We start from the raw sequence: 18,396 nt of genomic DNA, 5'->3' as shown, positions 1-18,396 counted from the left end.
TGTTCGATTTAAAAAAAAAACACATCAATCTATGAGGTGTGCGCGGTTCACATTCCCAAATCTCGCTACTTGTATGACTGTGAACAGCAACTCTACAGTCTTTATGATGAAGAGCACTCGGTAAGATTTTTTAAAGAAGCCATGTGAGGCCACAGCAACTAAATACATTTTTCTTAAACTTACGATAACTTGACCTCACAGGCCACGCACCACAACTCATTGTGAACCAACCTTCAATTATTTGTAGGTCATGTGCACCTTAACCTTAACATCTAACAATCCCGCAAATACCGGGATTGAGATTTTGCTGCGGGATTGCATTCCCTACTAAAACCAATTTCGAAAGAAAATTCAAAGGGCCTGTAACTTTTGAACTAGTAGCCCAATCTTGGAACTGTTTGAAATTATGGATTCTACAGGCCACATTCTATAAGAAAAAATTTTTTCCGGGTCGATCTGAGACAATTTTTTTTTCGGGGCTCAAAAAAAGGCAGTGTATAACCTTCCTTTTTTACCAAAAAACGACTACACCAAAATTTCTCGGGAAAACACTTTTTCTTATTAATTTTGGTGCGTAGAATCCAAAACAATTCGTACTTTTTCGATCAGACTTCTCAATAAAAAGTTATAAACTAGAAAAGAAACCAATTTCGAAAGAAAATTCAAAGGGCTGTAACTTTTGAACTAGTAGCCCAATCTAGGAACTGTTTGAAATTATGGATTCTACAGGCCACATTCTATAAGAAAAATTTTTGTCCGGGTCGATCTGAGACAATTTTTTTTGAAGGCCTCAAAAAAAGACAGTTATAACCTTCCTTTTTTACCAAAAATCGACTGCGCCAAAATTTCTCGGGAAAACACTTTTTCTTATTAATTTTGGTGCGTAGAATCCAAAACAATTCGTACTTTTTCGATCAGACTTCTCAATCAAAAGTTATAGACTAGAAAGAAACCAATTTCGAAAGAAAATTCAAAGGGCTGTAACTTTTGAACTAGTAGCCCAATCTTGGAACTGTTTGAAATTATGGATTCTACAGGCCACATTCTATAAGAAAAATTTTTTTCCGGATCGATCTGAGACAATTTTTTTTGAAGGCCTCAAAAAAAGGCAGTGTATAACCTTCCTTTTTTACCAAAAATTGATTGCACCAAAATTTCTCGGGAAAACACTTTTTCTTATTAATTTTGGTGCGTAGAATCCAAAACAATTCGTACTTTTTCGATCAGTCTTCTCAATAAAAAGTTATAGACTAGAAACTAGGGAATGCAATACCGGGATTGCGAGATCCCGTAAATACCGGGATTCCGTGGGATTAACATCTAATAATCCCGCAAATACCGGGATTGAGATTTTGCTGCGGGATTGCATTCCCTAGTCCGCACTGTTAAAAGCGCCTTAAAAATAGGCAAACCACGTAAAATACTCTAAATAAATTCTCCCTGGGAATTTGACAATTCCCTTCAACCTTCCTAGATGTAAGAAAATACAAAACAAACCCTGGACATACATCCTTGCGCTTAAGAAACCCGCTATAGCAAGTGCCGTCCGGGGTTGCGGGGGTGGCGCATAGCTGAAATTGAACCTTAGGGTGTCTAGAACATCCTCTGAAAGTTTCATAAAGTTATCACAAAATGCAAGGTTAAAACCTATTTTGGCTCTTAACCCCTGCACTATAGGGTAGTAATTTGGTTTTTTGGAATCAAAAGTCATGTTACCAACTTTCACAAATGAATGCCCGTATACCTTAATATTAAAAAAATGAATCTAAATTCCTAAACACAGAAGTGCCTTATAATTGTGAAAGGTATTTCACATAAAGGTAGTAATCGCTGTACACATTTGTAATTGATCAGAAGTGTGGGTGGCCACATCATCTTCATGTCTCAGCGTAAAAGTGCTCAGGACACTAACCCCAGCTGTAAAATCATCCCTTTTCTTTCGACTTACAAAGTTAATTGCGATCTGCATCAAAAAAACTATGCTAAAGGGAAAATTAGGTTCGCGAAGTTAAGTAGGTACATAACGAAATATTTTTTGTTGAACTTTTTACGCGCAATTTAACAAGCAAATAGACACACATCCCTCCGTGTTGCGTTATGATGACACGTCATAGGAATGAATTCCGACTTTTTCGACCGTTTGCGGTTAACCGTCACACATCGTCGGTGTCGCGACCACTGTTATTGTAAAATAATAATTGGAATGTTACTAAACTCTATTGGCAACGCGGTTTTTTCCACCACTACGTGCCTGTTATCGCTTGATTTTTAAACGAATCCTTCCTGCAGCCCGAAAACAATGTAATTAAAGAGAAACCTCTTCCTATTAAAAAAGCAAATGGATCCTTAAATGGTTGGAACTTGAAATTGTTTTTCTTTTAAGTGAGTTATCCAAAAATGTATAAAATAAAAACAAAGTTAGAAACTCATAAAGAACTTCTCAACGTTGATGGAGCCTACAAACCAATTAATTTGTTACAAGTACATCCAATCCGGAATAAAACTTGCGACTGTTTTACTTTAACTTCCTTTAATTTCATATTTCAAAAGTTGTCGTCGGTGGCGGTGACGGCGGCGTCGGCGTACGGGTATGAGGTTTCAATTTGCATGCAAAAATTTCAAAGTTTCCAGCCGTTATATTATACATCTTTGTGCTAACATCTGCGAATCAACCCAGTTCGTTTACCTGCTGTGTTCCTTTTAATTATTTAAATGAATGTTTTATTCTTTTGCATTATACATGTCACAGATGGGTGAAGCGGCGCGGCGTGCGTTCTCGGTTGGTCCTTGCGGGCGGGTAGTTTCGACTGCGTCGCGACGCCCGTGCTTGGGCGTTCTACCGTCGGCGGCGCTACTTCGGGTGCAGGATAAACGGGGAGGGAGACAATGCATCGACCGGATGGGCGCCAGATCCTCGCGCTCTTCTGCCGATATCGCTAGAGCCAGTACGTTTTCAGTTCTCTCAGGAGAAGGTTTCACACTATATAAATATATAAGCAACATAAACATTGCCATATTCCTCTCCCGCTGGCTTTGTTATTCGGAAGCTCGACGAAGTGACACAGGCCCCGAACGCCAAACTGAGCTTCCCAAAACGAACTGAAACTATCAGCAGTGAATAGCAAAAATTTTGACCTGGTGCGTCTGTGACTATGTTGTGCTCAAAGTGACTGTGAATGCAAAGTGAATTCCTATCTGGCACGGGATCGACACAAGAGTGTCGTGACCGACGTCGCTTCTTTCACCCTGGCTGGTGAGTTCTCCCCATTTCCCACATTGCGATTTAAAACTTCGTCCCCTGACGTTTGAGAAAAGTTGAGCTTGAGAGATTCTTAATCCAATTTGCGTTCATTTTATACTCCAGTTGCGAATCGTATCAAAAGCGCCAATACAGCAACTGCCGACTGATTTACTGGCCGAGGGCCAACTATTTACGTTAATCAATTTTTCTAATTGCCGCAATTAACTTTAATAAAAATTAATGTCGTCCAATTAACGAAAGTAACTTTGTGATAAAGAAATCATTATTAAGAAACCCTCGTCTCTTGTACGCCTTTCGTGTTTCACCCCGCTTTTGGCTCTTCTTAAATAATAGAATGGAAATTCTTTCGTGCACGCTAAATATTGTTGGTGAAATCTGCCTTTATTGCAAGCGATTCGATTCCGCGACTTCCATTTATTTTATTATTGATGCTAGTCTTATAGTTTCGACCGGAGAATGAGTTCTTTCTTGATTGCTTCGGCTCAATATAGAAAACTTTTACAATCTGGAAAGCCTCCTTCCATAACATCGTAATTGTCCCGAATTGATTAATATAAAAAAAAACAAATCCGTGCACCACGCGACAATGGTATCGCGTATCTCCCTACTTTATTTAGATTTTCTTTTTCCCGCTTTCGCCCGTTTCTTCTTTCAGAAATATTAATTTTATTTGTTATTTCCTTAGTTTATCTCGTCAAAGGAATGAAATTTATATCATTTGTGAGTAAGTGGGTAAATTTGAGACGCGTAGGTACAATTCCTTTTGCATGCGCGCCGTGGGGGGCTTTTAAAAAAAACTGTTTTCCCTTCGAGAGAACGTCGCCGACAAAAAAAAAATTGGCGGCGTGGTAATAATTTAATAAACAACGAACAAGAGCGATTGAAGGGTACGGTTTCAAAGGGCACTTAGACGTTGACTTAAAACAAGATTAGTTGCCCTATGCTTTTAAGCGCCCAAAAAATAGTATGCAAACACTCAATTGAGCCATTTTTTACGTCATAGAGTTTTAATTTCCTATTTCAGATAATATTACCTACTTATATCATTAACCGTATTGAGGTTTTATAATGGGGAATGGAGAAGTCTTGCACCCAATAAACGCACTATGCATTTCCTAACATGATTTCTGAAAATCGTTTTGTGCCACACAATCAAATCAATCATTTAGATCAAATTAGATTCCATTCCAGCCTCATTTGTGTGGTGGTGACACTGAAAAACCAGGAAACACAGCGGTTGCAGTATTATACCTACATATGGGCCACAAAATTGATCCCTAAATTACAATAATACACTTTTAGTCTTGGACACACCATAACTAATGCGAGAATTTACAATCTGCTAACTTCCAACAACTAAATTCATTGTTGAATAATCTTAGTATACTAAATAATCTCCGTTAGGCTTGACCTGTATCAAATCTGTCAGTTTAACGAGATAAATGAAGTTTTTGAATTGAAAACCATGGGCTTTCTCAGAAAATTACAAACAGATCACTGTAATAATACATTTGGTTTGGTCAATCGTGACTAAAACTGTCCATTTTATTACACTTTAATCCTGAAACCACAACACGCAAATTGAGAAAGGGTTGTTTCGTACAAAAAAAAACGGCTACCTGTCAGAGCTCATCTAGTAGCATTTTTTTTATTATGTAAGATGAAACGAAAAAAGGAATGTTTGGCAAAATAGTTTCTGTAGGATTCAGAATTTAAAAAAAAACACTTCAATTCTGAATTCGAGGGAGACATCGTTAACGATGAAATTACGCACACTTAGCGCTAGAACTGAAACTCGTATGGATGAAGAGACCTTTATTTACTCAATTTGAAACTGTAATTTTTTGAGATATGGTAGTTTAGTGTCTATATATGCCATGATATAGCACAAAATCCCATGGATGTATTTAAAACGTTCAGTCATGGACATTGGGACGTTCCTTGAACGTCCACGTGAAGTATAAGTAGTTGATGTAACATGGACATTTGGAGGATGTTACTTTGACACAACACTGAACATCCATAATATATCCATATTTAATATTGCTTGGACGTCTTTTAATGGGCGTTTGAGAAATATCCATTTAATGTACTACTGTGTGTACTGGGCCACGCGAAAATTAAAAATTCTCTCTAGCAATTCATTTCTTAATCTTGAAACTAAAACAAAATTCTGCAGGAATCTCTACACGGTCACGTGTTTGTCTTCATTCTTTGCACGTTCATTGTATCGCCTCAACTATTTCTGTATTGCCAATGCTAAAAGAAATATTTTACACTGTTAAGCTGAAATATATTCAAATATTCTTATAAACTGAAAAACTTACACTTTGCGTTTCCTTATTATTTTGCTTAGCGGCAATTGTAGCAATATGCACTCTCTTAAACGAAAACTGATGGCGTACCGGATGTATTGGTGACCGGCAGGCCCTGGGGCTCAGGGCCCATAGCGGAAAATTTTTAGGGGGGGAGGGGCAAAAAAACAAATTTGGGGAATAATTGTATAGTACTATCGTGGAAAAATAACATAACCTTTTAAAAAATTGAAGTTGGAATGTTACGCACACTCTTACCAACTTAAAAGTAATCATGAAATATGGAGTAACATAACCTCACATTTCGACGAAATTATGTGAACTTTGTATTAATATTGTAGAAAATTTAGGGCTTCTTCCGCAATTTTTTTGTTGAAAACGCTTAATTAAGGTGCCCTCTAGCTATTTTTATCAATTTCATGATCGTACCTGGGGCACTTAATAACGTCACGTAACCGTTAAATTCTCTGAATTCCTGAAACACGATTCAGAGGTTTATATGTTTGTAAAATTGAAAATCCTATTAACACTTTTCTGTGAAGAGTAAAATATAATTTTGTTTCGGGTATAAAATGGTTTTAATTGGTGGGGAAGGGGGGGGGGCATTTCGAGGGGCCCATAGGCGCAAAATATGTAGATCCGGCCCTGGTGACCGGTTATTTGCTATGTAAATTCTTAAAAATGGCAACTTGAAAACGTCCTTAATTAAAAAAAGTGTCAATTTACGCTTTTCATAACGGCATGGTCATTCGTGAAATTAATGCTCAGCACGTCTATGGTAAAAGTATTTTCGTGCAGTTATGTCCACTAAAAGACATCCATTGAACATATATTTAAAACGTTCCCAAAACGTTTCGAGAAGAACATCTTATGGATGTTCATTTTACGACGGAAATATTTTGAAAATGCTTATTTCTAAAGCGAAATCTCGACCGGAAGTGAGATATTAAAAATGACTGTCAATTTGGCGGCCGGCATAGTTGTGTACACTGTTAGCTGGAAAAAGTTTCAGTTTGTGATAGCACCATGATGTTTTTCATGTTTCTGGATGCACGTACCATAAAATTTTCACCAGGAGACACGTCCACAAGTGATTACGTCACCCATCATGACGTCATAATTCTGGAACTGTTTCCGTCATAGTTGTATTCAGTTAGTTCAGGAATTGCTGCTCGGATTCTCGTGATTTAAGCATCGTTGTATCGGCTATAAATTGTTTCAATAGTTTTATAAGAGGAGCTTTTGTCGAAAAGTGTATGGTTTACAAGAAAAGCGACGAAATATACAAACTTCCATCATCTGTGTAGTCTATCTTAAGAACCAATCGATCGATTTCATTTTTTTAACATGGTTGAGCCCTTTCTAATGAAGTATCACAAGATAGGAGATACCATTTTAAATTTCGGAAGTGGGGTGGCTGAAGGCGAAGGGATGAAACCTAAAATTCTCTAGGTACCATTTTTTAACTAGTCCCTCGATATCTAAATCAACGTATTTCCACTCAAAGCAATAATCACATCAGGTCAAGAGTAATTAAGGGTGAATACTTTTGAAATGAACACACTGTATAAATGTCATAACTGATACTTCAATTCCTATGTGTTTTATTTAATCTTTTCAATTATACACGGTGTCCATTTTTCGAGTGCCACTATCTCGCTTACCTGAAGAGATAATGGGAGCAAAGTTGCGAATTTTCGTGCTGAATAATAATTTGAAAAGAAATTAAAAATATCTTCAGTAGTTTTGAAAATATCGCAAAAAAACATTATTCAGACACTTTTTAATTTTTCGGGAAGAGTGCTTTGGAAAAACAAAACGTTCTTTTATCGTGAACAAAAGTTTGACAATTTTATCCATATGTCTGGTTGGAGCGTTGGCAGGGAACTAGTTGTGTTGAGATTTTCATCTGAATAGAATTGAACCTTCGTTTTGCAAGAAAATTATAATTTAAATTAGAACAAAATACTTAAGAATAAATAATATTTTCGCAATAAATCTAGCACAAACGTAAATTACACTACTGGAAATAAGTCAACCTTTTGTTCACATCAAAAGAAGGTTTTGTTTTTCCAAAGCACTCTTCGCAGAAAACGAAAATTGTAATTTTAGGAAAAATGTGTTACTGAACAACCATGAGAAAAAAAGACGTAATGTCAAAATCCAAAACGGCGCCCATAAGAAAAATTAAAGTTGCCACGTGTTTCTCCTTCATCTTAAAAGCTATTGAAAAAGGGTATGCCATATTCGAAATCTCCATTAAAAAGTGTCTGAATAATGTGGTAATTAGAAATGTCTAGTACGATTGGTTTACTATGAAAAAATTAAAAACGAAAATCAGAAATTTTCAAAACTATTGAAAATATTTTAAATTGCTTTTCAGATTATTATTCAACACGAAAATTCGCAACTTTGCCCTCATTTAACCAAATGTCTATCTCTTAAGATAAGCGAGATCCCCTTAGTGGCAGTCGAAAAATGGACACCCTGTACAGGGTGGATAAAAATCGCAAATGGCCGTTTTTTATTCGTTTAGATTTATAATTGAGAAAGTGCAGTGCAAAAGAATACAGAAATATGACTAACCTCCTTATTTACAATTTTTGCTTCGACGTGGAAGGTTTGAAATTTTTACGGCTAACTTTGTTGAATCGTCACATAGGGGTAGGTATCAGGTGTTTTCAAACTGGAATGCATTCTTAAAACCCGCCGACTTGAATAATTTCTACTGAATTGTTCTTTGGATTGGATTTTTCAGTGATTGATTGGGAAATACAGACTGGATGCTGATTCTTCTATTGGTCAGTACAATTTTGTTCCGTAAAGGCATTGGCATACTCACTCAACTTAATTGCATTATTAAAACTTGGTTTGATGTTTAGGGAATCTCTTGGGTAAACTTTTATACTAACTGCCCTTTTTCTTAGCGACACGAACAGGAACTTATTTGATTTTACTAACAGTTTTCTTTGTTGTAATTTCATTTTACACCATGAAATAAATTCATTTGCCTTTACTACACTGCCAACACTCGGTAAAGTTTTCTGAAGAATTTGTTGATAAACGCGTTTGTATATATAGACGAACTGTGTCCTTTACTAACTGAAATCGACACGATTCCGAGTTTTTGTAACTCTCACATTGGAATGCGTAAATATCCTTTGATATAGGTAAGTTTCTAACAATTTAATCCCTTGTGAACTGGCACTTTTGTGTCACTATTTCAGCAGGTCATTTCCGTTGACTGTCGCGAAACTAATATCCACTTCTCCAAAATGATCCTTGGACTTTATCACCACGTAATTTTTCCACTAGGGCAAATGATCTTCCAAGAAACCAACAAGTCAAACTGTTTTTTATATGCCCGGATATTTCCGAACGCCAGTTTTACTATGGTTTTCGCTCGACCGTTTAAAAACCAAGCTTTAATTCCGTGCAAAATAATCCCCTCCCTACACTACTAGTAGAATAGTAATGGCGGAGATGTGTTATTAATTTTCATTGGTTCACTGGCTTGAACTTAAACTTCACATAAGTAATATTTGTTTAGGTGAATGTTCATGAGACCTCGACTCTTTTCAAACTTAGAAATTTTTCTTCCACATACTGCAAGGGGAAAAATCGCAATAAATTTAACGCAAATAATTGCTCTGATTACAATATTTGAAAACATACGCAATCAAAAAACTTGAAATAAAGAGGGGCACAAGCCCTTTACATTTCCCCACGCGCAGGTGGTGGACAGAAATAAACAAAGCCTTAAAATTACTTACAGTTTTCTTTGAAGAATTCATTTAATCTCGTTGACAGCATCAGAAAACCTCATTTCTTTTCTATTACACTTAACTCAATCACTTGAGCTGCTTTGTTGTATTAAAGAACAAAAGGCAACGTTAAATGCATCTGCACAGATTTTTCTGATTTCGACGAAACCGCATCGTCAAATAATCAAAAAGGCCACATACCTACTTGACAAAATGAGCGTACAGAAACGTATATCTAGGCTTATTTTCCAGGCGCGAGGTGAACAGCATACGACGCTCCATCCTCTCATTATTTTTTCTATTTAAAAGAACACCACTTCAACTAAACCATCATACCCCTTCTCCTACGCGCAAAAGAAATCGTCCACCTGTATCCTTTGTCCTTATCGCACACGACCATATAGCACTTAAACGCACTCGACCAGATCTTCCTTACTTTTCAATAACACAATTTAAAACAAATTCTAAAATGGAAAAATAGATACTTAAATAACAAATTCTGATCAAATAAACCAATTCTTTGCATATTTGTGATACAATCCTCCAGATTTAAATTAAATTAAAACATTCGCATATACAGGATGGGAGCTATACCTGCCAAGCTATTTTATATAAGTCTTTTGATGTAGTAGCTGGGGATCAAGTGTTAAAGAAAAACTTATCTAGAAAGCAGCCGAGGTCTATTTGCAAATCTATTGTTTAAATCAAAGTTTAAGTACATACCTTATAAATAATGGCTGACTGTTCTAAAAGGTTTCTCCAATTAACGATATTTCTGTGAAATGAGGGGGAAAGCACCGAAAACCTTGCGAGGTTAGACGGTGTATCTTTTAATGTCCATTCCCCAAACAAAGAATCATTATTCTTTACAACTAATTCTCGAAAGTATGACAATAAATAAAATAGTCCAGATTGTTAGTCAAACGCCTACAGTAAACATAATAATCTAAGAAGTTGGGAACACAAATATATTAAGTGCAGGTAACACAAACAACGATTTGTTTTTGTTACCAACTCAATTCGTAAAGCATAAAATTGTGGTTATTTATACCTACACAATATTGGTCAACGCAATTTCTGTAAGTTACCGAAATTTATCCCCTGCACTTCAACATGAAAGGGTGCCAATTGAATTTCTGCAACTACCCTTTGAACCGGCAAATGTTTTCAGTTTGCGGAATTTTTTCATTTGTTTAACAATAACAAAAAAGTTCCCGTATTTAAATTATCGAAAAGTTAGCGGAAAGTTTGTGTAAATTTCCATTCCAATCGATAGAATGTACGCCTTCCGGGCCGAAACAAATTTGTCAACGTTACACCTCCGCACCCCATTCTTACCTATAATTGTTTGGAAATTACTTTAATTGCTTCGCAAGTTTGAAGTGCGCGATTTCGTTCGCGCCTTTCGCATCTTGCGGGGCGAGAGCGAGAAATGCGCCGGGGCGTGAATAAATTTATAATAATTCAACGTTCGTGACGTATTGCGAAAAAATCCACCTTATGGAAGACGAAAAAAAAACCCTCAAATTTGCTTTACAACTTCCGAAACCAATATTTGTACATCTTGATTACACTAATAATACTATTCAAGCGAATTGGAAACGGAATTGTATCAAGAAATAACGGGGTGAAAATTATGATAATATTTCTCAAATAATGTAGGAAACGAACCCCCCGATAACGACAAATGAAGAGAAATGTAAATGTATTTAAGGGCAGAGTAAATACTATGGGTGGGTATTTAGAATAAATATTAAGTATACGTGGGCTCTCGGAATGAGAAAAAAATGAAATTTAATGAAATGTAAATCGAGCTAAATCGAATGCAGCATGCAATCAAATACAAATTTGATATTTAAGAAGAAAAAATTGGAAAAGTCAGGAATGGGGAATGGGAAATTTATTTTCCCCGCCGATTTTTTACTTACCCACCACCGACGTGTATTATAGCTTACCTGGATTTTGAGTGGATCGATGTTTATTTCAAGATGCTGCACGGATGTTATTTACACAAATCACGTAAACATAGCGTATTGGTAAATTGAAAATTTTTTATTTGTATGTCATCAAGTTTTCGCAACTTTTATAATGTTGTTTTTCTTGGGCGGGTTTCGTGTTCGAAATCATGCAGCTGTCATCTTGCTCTTTTATTCTTGAAAGTGTACAATGTTTTTCTTTTCAATTGTAAAAGTATCTCCATTATTAAGAGATAGAAGGAAGGTTGAATTAGCAAACTTTTCCAGAATTCTGAGCTGTACTGTTTTCAATTTAATCTTACTTTTTTCCAAATACTGGCACTATTGAGAAAACAAAGTCTAGCAATATTCACTTGAAAATGACAATTGGGGTTGTTTGTTGACATCAGAAAATCTGTCTTAAAAAGTGTCTTAATAGCGTAAGTACAAGCTTAAATAAAAGTATAAACAAATATAGCAAACCAGCTCCTGGGTTTGGTTACTTGACATTTGCAGTTCACAACTGAGATGCCAAAAGGGCGTTTTCATTATTTTCTTGCCTTACATTGCCAATTCACGAACCACAAATTTGATTAAGAATCTAACTGCAAAATTTCATCGTAATCGCTCCATTCGTTTTTGAGATATCGGGCGGACAGACGGAATTTTTGATTTTATTTGTTTTGTTTATCAAAAACGTTCTAGTCCCATAAAATAGGAACCGCCGATTTATAAAGTTACTTTTCAAAGTTGCATAGGTTGACGATATCAGTTTTTATGTATGACTTGCGGTCACGTGGCAACAGCGCAAAAGTCTAATAATGCAATAAAAAGTTTTTGCTTTATAACTCAGTTTTTTTGGACTTTTGCTGACTGTCAATGGCGCCAAGGAAACCACGTGCATAATAAATAACGAGATGCGTAGTCTGCCGTTGACACTGACCGTTAACGGTCGCCGCCGACGGCTCCAGCTAAACCGTACCTTAACGCCGAGTTTAAGCCTGATTTAAGTTTTTCAAATCCAAAGTGTGTTTGAATCGCATTTGTCGAGTCTGTGGTTTTGAGCATTGAACCTGTGTGTGCCCGTAATATTTGAAACAGCGCATATTGTGAATGTGTTCCGCCATCCAGTGGCGTAAGTTCATTTTAGAGGCCCGTCTTCAAAAATATTTGGGGGCCCTTTCCTTATATCAACAAATTTCAAACGATGTTAATCTGTATACGTAGAAAATAGTGTCTTGATTTAGCTTTGCTGATTTTGCATTTTGTAATTCGTTGGTTCACAGGTCTATGCTTTTTGTAATTGTGCCATAACAAAAGGTAATAATGTACTTAATTTTAATTGTGTAACTCTTCGTTTTATTTTTACTTGTATTTTCTTCAGCTATTTGCAACTAGGGGTAGGCCCTTGAATTTGCATGTTATTTAATTGTTTCACTTTAAATTTTATCCTTATTTTAATTTGTTTAATATTGGCTAGTTCCTTTCATGTATAATCTCGTTTAGTTTGATAAGCAACTTTAATTCTTAGTGTATGAATCTGCCCTTTTTAATGTCTTTAACTGTTTCGTATATCATAAGCAATCTTTGGGTGTCAAAAATGGCAGGGTTGATTTTTTCGGTAAGTTAAGTGGAATTTTTATATTGGGACCGTGGTGTAAATGAAATCCTCTTTTCTGTATCTTGGCATTTCAATGGAGCTTTGTTGATTAATGGGTTTAGGGTGCAGGGGTGACGAGATAGCGACAGTCTGGATCATATTCTATCGTTTTCAAGCTTGCATTTTTTGAATTCGTGTGATATGTTGATTAATGACCCTCATGACCATCATCTGTAGGTAATTGGTAGTGTAGAAAGACAGTAGCAAATTAATGATTAGACATGGCCGTCAGGGTTGATAATTCGCCGTTTTGTATGTGTGATTAATTAAGTAAGTGTGGCGCAATAGTTGAAGCTGAACTACGGTACTAAGGGTCCTTGGCTGAAACTTCGCCCACTCAAAAATAAAGGCTAAATAAATAAATAAATTGAGTGGGGGTCATTTCGGAGGATTTTTAAGGCATTCGTGTTCTAGTCACGCTGGAGAAGTGTAAATTCGTAATCAGATCACGATAGAATCAAAAGTATCGAGTGGGTTTACTAGTATAGTTTGGGAACGATTCCTGTTTGAAAAGCCGTTGCTACAAGTGCGAGAATCTGATTGAAATTTAAATCGGATTCGATTTTTTTACCCGCGTCCGTCGCGATCAATATTTGTATTTTGAACTTAAAATATAACTCGAGTTACGGTAGGTAGTTACTTTAAAAACTAATTAGTTTTATCCATCCAGCAAAAATACGAGTGATCACGAAAATTAAGAATTAAGAACCATTGTTAAAACTGCTGTGTAAAAACCTGAAGAAGGGGATTGAACTTTCTTAGTAGTCGTAAAAATGATCCTAATTGCCGCGTTAGGAAAAAGAGATAATAAACATGGAAGTGAACATATTAATTCCAAATCAGTTCAAAAAATATGTGATCACAACATTGACTTTAGAGATTTGAATTTATAGGGATAATTTCAAATAGCAACGTAAATTCGAACTCTTACCCCATTTGATAATTTTATTAATATATTCAGAAAGTTCTGGTAATTTTTGTGTTTGAATTTATATCTCAAAAGTCAAGCATTGGAGCCAAATTTCAAGAAAATTAAAAGAGTCAAAATCATTAATAAAGCAATTAACCATACTAACATCCATAGAGCTAGTCGGTGGTCAAATAATGATTTAAGTAAAGAATTTGTGAGTTTACTTAGAAATTCCAAATTTTGATTTCGGAAGGAAAAAGAAGTTCAGCACTTTCTTATGCAACCCGTTACAATACTAGTCCAGTAAAAATAAATTATGACCTGCGCAAAATTGCAACACAAAGGATTCTTTTGGCATTTTATTGGGAAAAGTGTCTATTTTAACATATTCAAAATCCCCATTAATTCCGACCCAGGAAATGAGTTAAAATCCATGGCTGAATTTTGTATTCTTCATAAAAATTTATTTTGTTTTGTTATTTCAATGAAATTTTACAAAATTGTTTTTAAAATACAAAGATAAGAGTTTACAAAATTACCATTTACTTTATTTTTCAAGATGGAGGCCATTAGTTTTGAAATATTTAAATGGGCACCGTTTTGGAAAAAATGTGCACGTTCTATTATTTGCTAAAGTATGCCAATTACATTGCAACGATTGAGCAACAAAATTTTGATTCAGAGTTGACCCTGAAAGAGAGAGATAGACATACCTATGTGTAACTGTTACATTTTTGAATATCACCTTTTCACGAGAGCTTACAAGTAAGTAGATCTATAATACCTACCTAAATTAATATTAGACGTGACCTAAAATTTCTACGGCCTTCTCTGAATCAAAATTTTGTTGGCCACACCTTACTTTTACATTAGGTACCTTCGTTCGAATCTTTAAATATATTTTTGTACTCATTTAATGGAAAGATAATGTTTCCAAGCATCCTCGATGCACGGGAAAACGACTTTCCCGCATCGCGGTGTTTTTTAGTTTCCGCTGGAGAGAAGGGGTTATGCGCGTTCTTCGGTTGGTAGTACTTATTGAAGTCAACGAACGTCATGTCATGGTTAACTGTCATCTGCTGTAAAATCAATTAAACCGTTGGTTGAGGGTATTTAGTGCGATTAATCGGAAACAGACGTACACTAAGTTTTACGTAAATGCATAAACAAGAACTTATAACGCAATCAAATTATTTTTCAGAATTGGAACTCAAGAAAAAGTAAAATTTATTGTTAAAACGTCTTAAAATGTGACCAGTGATATTCTGCAACTATTCGCATATACAGTTTAAGAAAGCACATATTAACACACACAAAGCTTCCAAGGATTTTAAATGTAACGAGTGTATTTACGCAACTCAAGATATTCAGTGCAAACGATGCAATGCCGTGACCAGTAGTAGCACTCATTGCAAAGGCAAAATATGTATTAACCAAAGATGTGGAAGTTTTAAATGTGACCAGTGCATTATTAAAAGTGGGTAGTTACAAAATTATGTTACCAACCAAACATATGATTGTGTTACCAACTCATGATTAAAAAAAAGCTAATTTACAAAACTTTATTAATTTTGACCTTTTTTTACGCAATTCGTTACAAAAAATATTGTACCTAACTCTTTCGGAAAGAATTTTCCCGCATTCGCACTAAATGCAGCACTCCCTACGGTCGTGCTGCAAACAAAGTGCTCATGCGGGAAAATTAACTTACCGAACTTGTTAGGTAAATAACTATTCTCTTCCGTTACCGGCACATAACGCACAGCCAAAGCATAGAAAGCTGAAATTTGGCCATTCCTTGGGGATTGTAGGGAAGCACTAAGAGAAATTTTTCCGACATTTCTACGCGAACGGGAAAAAATAACTTAGCTTACAGTCTATTCTTTATACATTCGTATACAGGATGTATATTCCATTCCGGAAAGCAATCAGTTTTCAAAATGTATTGTTGAAGATCAATACTTTCGTAACTTACACTATCGTTCAGCTCAACAAACCTTGAAAACCCAAAAAGTAAACATAACTTCCATAAGAAAAACGAAAGTTGATGATGTTTAACAAGAGACGAAACGTCAGACTTAAAATTTAAAATTAGCATCTTGTAGAGGGGAAAAATGTGGCCATAATAATGTGTCATTTATTACCTATCTTTTTAAATAGGTAACTTCGGTAAAAAATATAAACGCTTTTGCAAAATTTCATTTTTTTTAAGATATTTCCGAAAGTAGGCGGATTTTTTTTTCAGTTTCAAAACAGAATTTTCTTAAGCATCAAAATACGTAACTTTGCAAAATTTAAACTATCACATATCTCTTACAGTTTCCCAGATCCCTCATGGTGGGCCTCGAATTTGAATATCAACCTCAGCTTCATTTATATACAAAAATAACCATAAACTTTTCTTGATTATTTTCAAAATGGTGACCATTTTAACATTTCAAAACTAAATGGATAGTTAAATATTTAAATGGTCGCCATTTTGGAAAAAAATTGAAATCAGTAGTTATTTTTTATACTTTTATCTTTGTAATTTAAACATTTTTACTGACTTATTAGCCACTAAGCATGTTTCAAAGAGAGGATAATTGAATAAAACAGCGTCACCAATTTCTCCAGATTTAAACATCTACTAATAACATTTCAAGTTACTGAATTTCATTGAATTCATCCAACAGGATCCCGTAGAAATCGGTAGGTCGTGAAAAGGAATTAGTAGCCCATTTACAAATCGCCAACAGAACAAATTTATTTTCATTCCATCCGCATATTGTACAAGTTTTCCCTCTTATGGCATTAGAAAAATCCCATCTAATCGCCCGCCGGTTAAACTAGGTTAAACTAATGTAAAAATGCGAAAACAAAATCTTCGCGAAGCTTTAACGAAACTTTTTCGGAACCTCCGACTAACTTCGTCCTTACGTGATTTACGTACAATTTTTCTTTTTTTTATCGCACACTCCCCAAACTTACAGATGCGTAAATACGATTATTTTGTTTGCCCGTACATCGACGAAGTTTGTAAACAAACATTTAAAATTTTGAATAATGCATAGGAACGCGTATTATAAATTGTAAAACATGCATTTGAATATTTAAAGGAGTTATTACGCGGCCCGATGATGTAGCACCTATCCACTTAACTATTCATTCATATTATGTAGATCAAGTAAAAACGGGAGAAACAAAAACATCTTGAAAATGGAACGCCTGACTATTTAGGCGTACAGGAAAAAACGAATTTTCATTTTCCTTGGAAGAAATTGGACACTCCTCTTTTGTTGCAGAGGCTGATAGTGTCCTACCGTTGCAAATTTAAAATCAATTAATCGTTAGTTCTCTTTGGTTTTACACCTAATTACAGATTTCCGTCATCCACCATCAGCAACAAGGTGAAGCTGACCGCACTTATAAATTACGTTTGTTTTATTTAAGAAGTCCCAAAATTTGCCTCTTCTCTGAACAACCGTCACAGGTAAAAGGGTGGAACTAGCACTTGCTATGGGTATGCTTTTTCCGATATTTTAAAACGTCCCCTGAAAACTAAAGTTCTAAGGAAACAAATCTGTGTGGAGGCTTTTCGATGCTCCACCCTGTATAATACCCACGTTATCGTAAGACCGAAAATGTTGAGAACACAGCTTATAAATCTAATTCAACCCCTTTTATTGATACATTAACATACAGTAAATATTAGACATGTTTAATCATTTCTGGTTCGTCAGTACGGTAGCGCTGCCGAGACTGCATGCAATTATAATACGAAAATGTTTGGAAAGGATCCTAACCGGTAAATGTGCTGTGCGATAATACCATAATGTAATTATTATCTCCATAATACGTAAAGCTTGCTCGCTATTTTGGTAGGTTACATTAATTTTTCAGGGGCCGTAATACAATTTTGCTGTTACGCACTTTTTCAAGTCATTATTTATTGATTGAGATGGCCAACAGTTTTCCACAAGATCGCGAATTGCTTGCCTACCTTTAATCAAGTCAAATTTTGTAGCATTACTTAAATTTGATAGGCTTTTATTTCTACATTTCTCAGTAATTATGTTGTTTTAGGTTGTGTTTGTGGTCGAAATAGTGATCTAACAGTACAGGGTAGTTCAAATTCGTGGCTCTCTGTAACGGTAAGAGATATAGTGTACGTTAAATTTTAACTAAGAAACGCATTTGAAATTTTTGAAAAATCTAACTCAGATATCACCAAAAAACTGAAAATGTTCAATTTCGTTTTCATATTCTCTAGCTTAACCGATCGGAAATGGACGGTTCCGTTAGCACCTTCTATGGTCACTTTCTTTCGGGGAATCTGAACCTGAATTTGCATAACGCGCTAGATGTAGATGCTACAGGCTACTACTTCCTTATTTTTTATGGACGCCATATTGGATTTGTGCTTATTCGAACCCATTTTGCGACCCGGACAGAGTGTTCACGTCTAATTCGTATCCAACATTTATTTCAGGTGTTACTCGCATCATGTTCTTTTGATTCCTGTTCGATTGGTTTCTATAAACATTGGCG

The sequence above is a fragment of the Photinus pyralis genome, unplaced genomic scaffold (assembly GCF_008802855.1).
Source record: "Photinus pyralis isolate 1611_PpyrPB1 unplaced genomic scaffold, Ppyr1.3 Ppyr1.4_LG4, whole genome shotgun sequence".
NCBI lineage: Eukaryota > Metazoa > Arthropoda > Insecta > Coleoptera > Lampyridae > Photinus > Photinus pyralis.
The sequence above is the reverse complement of the archived record's forward strand: the minus strand, read 5'-3'. Positions refer to the sequence as shown.